This window comes from Alosa alosa, chromosome 10 (genome assembly GCF_017589495.1).
Source record: "Alosa alosa isolate M-15738 ecotype Scorff River chromosome 10, AALO_Geno_1.1, whole genome shotgun sequence".
NCBI lineage: Eukaryota > Metazoa > Chordata > Actinopteri > Clupeiformes > Clupeidae > Alosa > Alosa alosa.
The window spans coordinates 9659691-9668790 of record NC_063198.1 but is presented as its reverse complement, the minus strand read 5'-3'; positions in this window follow the sequence as shown (position 1 = coordinate 9668790).

Sequence of the window (9100 nt, the reverse complement as noted above, 5' to 3'; positions counted from 1 at the left end):
CACATCTGACTTTCTCCAACTTGGGAACCGACCCCTGCCACACCCAAGCCACACCCCCCTACAACCTACTGTACCTCAGAGGCGTGGGAAACTACAATAGAACTTGTAGAGACGATGGGGGAATTCAGGGAAGCATAATTAACCCTGATACACTCACCCCCACTGACTTCACTGAATTTCACCCATGAAGAAAACAAACAAAACAAACAAAAAAATTACATAGCATGCAGGACAGTGAACCCACAATAAGGACAGAAAGTCCACCAACACATGAATGCTGTCCAGTGACGGACTAGAGAAGTAAGAAGCCAGCTAGAGGGGTTAGCTTGGCTCTAACTTATCACAGGAAAAAGGTGCCATATACAGCTTACCAACTGGGGTACACCCACCTACAACCATAGCCTAATGCAATAGGCAGAAAATTATGACATTCTTTCCCCACAGGGGAGATACACAGTATGGAGAAAAAAAACAGTATTTCACAAAAGAAAACAAACAAAAAGAAATCTCCCTACAGAGCTCCTCTTAGAAGACTCCGCACCCACTGGAGAGCCATAGTCTGTATTAGCCTCTTCACCGGCCTAACCAGTCTACCCCGCTTAGTGCGTAACCCACCCCCATAATGACCAGGTGAAGCACGGGTGTGAGCAGCAGATCTAAAAGTTGAGGGGGGCTCAACGGACAGAGACTCTTCGGCACAATCACTTGGCACAGCACAGCCAGAGTTCCTGCTGTGCAAAGACGGAACAGTGCTCACTGAGTCCGAACTAACTGCGTCCGGAGCCACTTGAATCCCCTGCGGATCCCCTGTGTCGCTACTATGCGAAGTGGAAGCACCAGGAAGCCCAGCCACCCATGATACAGTTCTGTCAATAGAAGCACGATCCCCACTGAACTGTGAGCTGCCCACCTCACTAATGCTGCCACCAGAAAATGACAGATGCTCATCATCATCCACGTTGGTCAGTGGCAAGAAGTTAACCGGCAAGATGAGATTCCTATGCACAGTTTTCACAGTACCCGCTGGACTCCTAATTCGGAAAGTGTGAGTGGAGTAGTTCACAGAAACTACAGTGTAAATGGTCCCCGCCCACTTATCTGACAGCTTCTTCTCGCCCCGCTCCCCCTTATTGGCCAGCAGGACCCTATCACCAACTACAACAGGTTGCCCCTTAGCTCTTCTATTGTACAGCTCAGCCTGCCTGCGCTGCTGCTTCTCAGTGTTAGACTGAGCTAAAGCCACAGCCTCCCTCAGGTCCTTACCCAATGATGCCACGTAAGTGTCAATGTCTACTGTGTCCCCATCCAACAGAACATTTTTAAACATCAAGTCAACAGGCAACCTAGGAGTGCGGCCATACATCAAAAAGAAAGGAGGGAAACCTGTGGTCTCATGAATAGTACAGTTGTACACGAAGGTGAGGTTATTAAGAAGCTGGGGCCACTTGACCTTTGACCTAGGGGGTAGGGCCCTTATCATATTCCCTAAAGTGCGGTTCATCCTCTCTGCTTGACCATTCCCCATGGGGTGATACGGGGTGGTGTGAGACTTGTCCACCCCAGCTAACAGAAGCAGCTCCGCAATTAAAGCGCTTTCAAAATTAGCCCCCTGATCTGAGTGAATACAAGCAGGGACACCATACACACAGAAGAACTTATTCCACAGCACCCGAGCTACAGACTTAGCAGGCTGATTAGGGCAGGCATAGGCACACGCCAGCTTAGTGAAGTGATCAGTCACCACAAGGACATCAATGGACTTATTATTAGAATCTTCTGCAGACCAAAAATCAATGTAGACTAATTCCAAAGGAGCTGAGGTAGCAATGGAAACGAGAGGGGCCCTAGCCTCAGGTTCCGGAGCCTTGCTAACCACACACCTCTTGCATCTGTGAACATAGTCCCTGACATCCCTTTCAAGCGTGTCCCAGTAAAACCTTTGTCTTGCCAGCCACAGAGTACGTTGCTGGCCCTGGTGACCTGCCTCGTCATGAACCCCTTTTAGAACCAGGGACCTCAGTGCTTCGGGCACCACATACTGGAAGGCATTTTTTTAGACACAGGATTCTTAGCCATCCTGTACAGCACATCTAATCGTGTTGTCAGTTTACCCCACTGCCTTAAAGTCCTCAGTGTCTCCCGGGATTCATGCACCCGCTCACGCCTAGATGGGCGTCGCCCCCTATCAACAAAGAACCTGACCCTGCTAATGGTGAGATCCTGACACTGTTTGTCATACAGTTCCTCATGACTGAAAACAGGCAAAGTATCCTGCCCAGTCATGGATATGGCCCTCAACTGCTGAGCATGAGAGATAGCCCTAAGCTTAGCACCATCTCCCAATTACGAGAGGATTGCAGCACAGCAGAGACCTCCACACGCGAGACCCCACCTCCCGCCATGTTCTGAATGACATGTGTGGCCTCAACACACACGCCAAGAGATGCAGAAGCCTCACTCTGACCCACATGTGTGGCCCCAACACACACATGGTCAGAGGCAGAAGTCTCAGGGGCATGTGTGGCCCCAACACACACGCCACTAGACCCCGCATCTCGCCCCGAACAGCATGGGTGGCTCCAACACACACACCGTCAGCCACGGAGGCAGCTCGCCGCTCTCTCATTTCAGCAAGCTCAGAGGATAGGCGAAACATGTCCTGAACTGAATCCACCTGCAAATTCTCTGCTTCTTTAAGCAACTCAACATAGGGAGTTCTGGTCAGGCGATGCATAATTCTGGATCTCACAAATGGCTCTCTGCTAAGGGCATCTGCCACCACATTCTCAGGGCCTGGGATATACAAGATGTCAAAGTCAAAGGCCGCCAGCCTAGCCACCCAGCGTTGCTCACAAGCATCCAGCTTCGGCTTCGTCAAAACATACTTAAGGGGGTTGTTGTCAGTCCATACAGTGAACCTGTGACCCCGCAACCAGTGACTAAATTTATCACAAATAGCCCACTTCATCGCAAAGAACTCCAGCCGATGAGCAGGGTATTTAGACTGGGCATGATTCAGTGACTTGCTCGCAAAAGCAATAGGCCGAGCTTTGTCCTCACCAGGCTGCACCTGAGACAGAACAGCCCCAAGACCACTAGTGGAGGCATCAACAGACAAGAGAAAAGGCTTTGAGAATGCGCTAAAGGCACACTACTCACCAGTGCATATTTAAGGCTCTGGAAAGCCTCTGCACACTCAGGGGACCAGTCCTGAGGACAGAGCTTCCTCCTCTGCACAGGTCTACTCACACCTCTACCCCTGCGTGGTCGCTTAGACCCACCTGTAAGTGCAAAAAGTGGCCTCGCAATCACAGAACAGTTTTCAATGAAATGCTGGTAGTAAACCACCATGCCTAAAAAGTAGCGGATCTTGCTTGCAGATGGCGTGACACCATCAGCCTCCATCAAATCTGACTGTGAAACATTCACAATAGCCTCAACCTTATCTGGATCACTAGCCACGCCATCCTGAGAAATTATATGCCCTAAAAACTTCACAGATCTCCTAAGAAAATTGCACTTAGCAGACGACAGCTTCAAGTTGTGCTCTTTCAGCCGTTCAAACACCATGCATAAGCGCTGCAAACTTTCCCCTTCGGACCTGCCAAATACAAGGACATCGTCCAAATAGCACAGGAGACTTAAGAAATTTTGATCGCCAAAGACTGAGAGCATCATCCTCATAAATGTAGCTGGACTATTGGAAAGGCCCTGAGGGAGCCGGTTATATTCATGCAACCCTAATGGCGATGAAAAGGCTGTATATTTCTTGTCATCCTCATGTCACGGCACATTGTAACTAGACTGCATTTCCGGCGGGAACTGCGAAAGTGTGCTTGCCCTGGTCCGGTCACCAACGTGAGCAGACAGTGACATACGCTATGCTGAACCTGGCTTGATCCAAGCATTCTAACAGTGCCTTTCAGTGTTGGAGCAGTGGCAATACCTCAAAAGCTCTATTCAACTATTGCCTTGCGGGGTGAATGCGGTTCGTTGGATTTTACCTGTGGCCTGCTTTCGAATTTAGCTTCTATGACTAAAATCAAATCAATAAAATAAAACAACAGCAGTGATTGGCTGCAAAAATAAATAATGTCACGCGTCTTGCACCTCTCAAACTGGGCTATCAGGTAACCTAGAGAAAAATTTGAAATTATGAAATATGACTAAGGCATTAAAATGCTGCTTGTTTGTCAGGATACTTTTTCACTGATTTATTTTAAAAATATGAGCTATGAGTGTGAATGTTATATATTCCATCCCCTAATTCTGTTTTACTGGTTTATTTGACAAATAATCTATATGGATTTGCTCTATAAAGACCTTATGTCTGTTTGGGATTGTTTTGAGAGCCTATTGATGTATCTCAGAATAAAGGAATGTCCACAACATTAGTGATGTTTTTTTTGTGTGTGAATGTATTTTACTTAACTCATTAAATGTAGCTGAATACTCATGAACGCATGTCTCTAATAGCCACAATAGGAGTAATTTTAGCAACAATTTTGTGTGGCCCATAACGAACCAGTGGATCATGAAAATGTGCCATAATTCACATTCCTTGCTTGTTGTTGGTACATTAATCCCAGATTGCCACTTATCTGAGATGTAAGAGTTCAGTATAGGTTTAAGGTCTGGGGCAGGGATTTGACATTCTGTGACTTCTTCATTGAAGGCTTGCTTAGCAGCACTGTCCGCTTTCTCATTTCCCCTCAGACCAACATGGCCTGGGACCCAGCAAAAAACTACACTCAAGTTCTGGTTCTTTAGATGTTCTAGTTGATCAAGCTCAGCTTTGGTTGTACTTTTTGCGTGACATTAAAGCCTACTGGAAAGATTTTTAATTGCAATTTAATTGAATGCAATTTACTTTTACGATTAAATAAAATTAATTTATCCCTCTCACCCATTGTTTTCTATTTATTTACAAATGTACATAGGCCTACTGTAATTACATTTATACATAGTTATTCTACTGATCTTTATACTATTCATCCTGCACATAGACTTATTCTTACTACTCTTATAATGTTGTTTCTGCACTACAATGACACTGTTTCCACACTGCACATAGCTGTATGTTATGTACATATCTGTTATATATTTGTCATATTGAATATCCATATTTATTCTGTTTTATTATATTCTGTTAATACACTGCATATATCTATATTATAATCGGTCTAATTAGGAGTCCTCGCTTAAGCTGTCACCGACTCAGGTGCTACTTTTAGGGCTAAAATGCTTCCTGAATTACTCTTAGAAAAAAAAATAGGAGTCCTAAAGTTACTAGTGACGAAGTTACGAGTACAAGCATCTCATATCAAATGACCATGGCACTATGCTAAGCAACATAAATCCCATAACGTTACAGCAACATCTCCTCCCTATGACATAGCTAGCTTCTAAGAAATGAATGATGTTAAATCTCCGCTTAGCATTCTAATAACAGAAGGGGCACATTTATGTGGACCACTACAACATGACTCGTTATGTCTGTAACTCTATAAAACATTTACTTTCATAAAGGACGCACACCATCCATCCAGCACATACACATGGAAACCGATATTTTAGGTTCTTGGCTACGAACTCAAAACGTGTCTCTCTGAAGCTCTGTTCTAGAATCTTTGCTCTGAAGTCTGTTGTTGCTAGGCAACATCAAATAAATGAAATGAGCGTCTTCCAGTATTAAATGTGTACGTGTGATTACGAATGGATGTGTGTGGTTTGCAATTAGAATAAACAAGAAATAACATTTCCAATAATTTCCCATGATAAATTACATAATATTTGCACCTTCCTTCCTTGTGAAGCTCACACTAATTCCACCGCATGTAGTGAAATGTAATACAAGTTGCCACCTAGCGTTCAGATGTAGGCTATTTAAGATTAACGTGGCATTTCCTGCTTTTTCTTTTGTCAACACCATGCTTTTAGGAAAACAATGTTTTTATCATAGTTTCCTCTTCAATGAGCGATTACCAGCTCGTTTTTGTAACAGAGATAGCTGTTTATTGTCCCTAGGTTTACAGAAACACCTATTCATATTATTACGTACTGTATGGAGTGCTGCCGACCACTGTTCCTTACATGGCCCAGAATGCCTTGCATGTCTTTACAACAAAACAACACCTAAATGCCCGTAAACATATGCATTTGCATACTACATTTTTAATAATACTCTCCCATCATGATATTTAACAATAATGAAAAATTTAATTTGAATGCCATCAATGTGAAAATAACTGTCCTACGTCAGCTATAAATAGCTAATGTTCTCCTTGCTACTTCAGTTCGTAAGTATAATACTATCCCATGGCAGAGCAAGGATTTCATGATTGGGCAAGGTTGCCCGGAGACATTGTGCATACTTGGAAGGCATTGTGATAGAAGTGAAAGTATAAAGGTGAAAGGTGATAGTTACCAAATACCCGTGGGTGGTTTGCAAAATGCTGGAAACTTTTGGAATATTTCTTTTTTTTTAGCTTATGCACCCTCACACTGGAGTCCCCAGTTCATATACAAAATTTGGTATCGATATGTGACAGTGTTCCTGAGATATGGACGACTTCCTGTTTCGGAGCTTCGCCGCCAATTTCGTTTGGCTGTGACGGGCAAACGCTTTCGAAAATCAAAAATCCTTCTAGAAACTTTTGTGAGGCTTGGTCCAATGATAATGTACGTCAAGTTTCGTGGCGTTCGGACCAAATTTGTGACCTGTGAAAATTTAGTTTCGCTTTCTATTCAATCCAATATGGCAGACGAACGACACGCCCACTTGATGTCATCTTCTCGAGCAAGTTACACCGGTACTGCCCGGATGTTTTAAAGTTGGAACGGTGTCTCTGTCTCAAAGGGCAACAGGAGCTGGAAAAAAAATAGGGAGACGGGAATAATAATAATATTAATAATAAGAAAACTCAATGGTGGAGAAAAACACATTGCCACCTAAAGCTGCAAGGACATCAGCCTGGTGGGGGAGTGGATAGGCGTCTTTCACAGTGCGCGCATTAAGCCACCTAAAGTCAGTGCATATCCGCAGATCTCCGTTTTTCTTCCACACCAGCACCAGTGAAGAAGCGTACTCACTAGGCCTACTAGACTTTCTAATAATTTCCTTCTCCTCCATCTCATCCAAAGTCTCTTTCAACTTCTGGTAGTGGGCCGGGGACAATCTGCGATATGGCAATCTGAATGGACGGTCATCAGTCAACCTAATCCTGTGGCAGAACCCATGCGCCTCACCACAGTCAAGATGGTGACGAGAAAAGACAGACTCATATTCTTTTATTAGGTCAACTAACTTATCCTTCCAATAAGAGGAGACCTGACAACTGTCAATGGGTATAGCACCCAGTCCAAGACCCTGCAGCGAAGAGTCACCATTAGCAACACCGCTGCCAAGATCACTCTTGACAGATAAGCTGCCATGAGAGCCACCTGCACTCACTTTAGCTGCATGCTGCGAAACAAAGTCCTGATCAAAATCCTCCAGTGCAACGCATGGATATACATCAGCTACCTTCGCATTTTTGCGTAAGGTTACTGCAGCTGACGTGGGATTAAAAACCTTGACTGGAAGCCACCCACCTCCCCACATAGGAGAGACAACACGCCCTACTAGCATCTGCCTATTAATACAGCGCGAAGTGCTGGGCTCCACAGCAACCGTGCTGCCGACAGAGATGCGTGTCTTAGGCGGTAACCTACCCCAGGGTCGGACTGGGAACAAAATTCGGCCCTGGCAATTTTCTCCTGGACCGGCCCACTACTGGACCGACGACCCCCACACACACACACACACACACACACAAGCCCACCGATACCAAAATCCCCCCCTGATTCCCCCCCATAAATAACGAACACACAGTATCATGCTGTAGCAACACTTCATAAACTGAACCCAAACATTTACATTTGGAACTATAGGTTATTATATAATCAGTATCGTAATTTCTGTCAACTATGACGGGTCCATAGTTGGCCATATAATGACATACTTAGGCTAATACTGTATTTCACCAGTTAGGGCACAAAAATGGCCAGTAGCTGCACTGTGTAGCCTATCTTGACATGTCTTTAAGTTTTGGGTTACAATATACGGGTAGTGGGCTCTCTGTTGATTTTAATGAGTAGGCCTAAGCCTAAAGTTACAGCATGTCTATCACAATTGACCAGACTTTGACCTTTTGTCTTCTTTAAACAAAATTCTGGTTATGATCGTTCCTTGTATTGCATCATGAGCCATCACTGCACCTATTGCATTCTACTGTTGTTAGTCTTAAGCCTAGCTCAGTCATTATGTTGTACCTATCACCCTCCATTAGAAGTGCAATGAGCTGCATTGAGCATAATAAACTGCATTTAGAATTCCAAATCCATATTTCCAGATATTTTGGTAAAAGTAACTTAAAAGTAATACAATAGTAGTGTAATGCCTTACAATTCAGAGACAGTAATATTATAATGTAATGAATTACTTTAAAATGACAGTAATAAGTAATACATAATATATTACGATTTTGAAGTAACTTGCCCAACACTGATTAAACCACATGTCACTGCTTGACTAAATGAAAAATATAGGCTACTGAACATGCATGGAGATCGTCATAGTTGACAGAAATTACGATTTGTGCCAACATGTTGTAGAAACACAACCACAGCCTTTAGGCCTATTTGGTGCAAATCTTCTACATTGGTTATAGTCAGCGATTCACATTAACTGTAGGCTATCACCACTAGTGTATACTAAACGTTTTTGCCCAAGTTTGTGTGCCGTCATCACATTGTGCAAAATTAGGCTACCTTCGTTACTAACCTACCAGTTGATACTTTTACGCAGCATCATTTCGCTGATTGATTGTGCATCTAATGTAACACTCGGTGGAGAGACTTCCACTTTCCAAGTTCCACTTTCACTGTTGTTGTGAGCTAAAAGGCTACTATATGGGAAATACTTTGAAGTTCCTTTTGAGTCCAAACATGAATAGGTTTTCTTTAACCTGTGCTACACTTTTCCACCAAGTTGTGCGAAAATTGTAGGTATTTTTTTATGTTGACAAACCGCACTACAGTAGCCTACATGGTGCAGTAA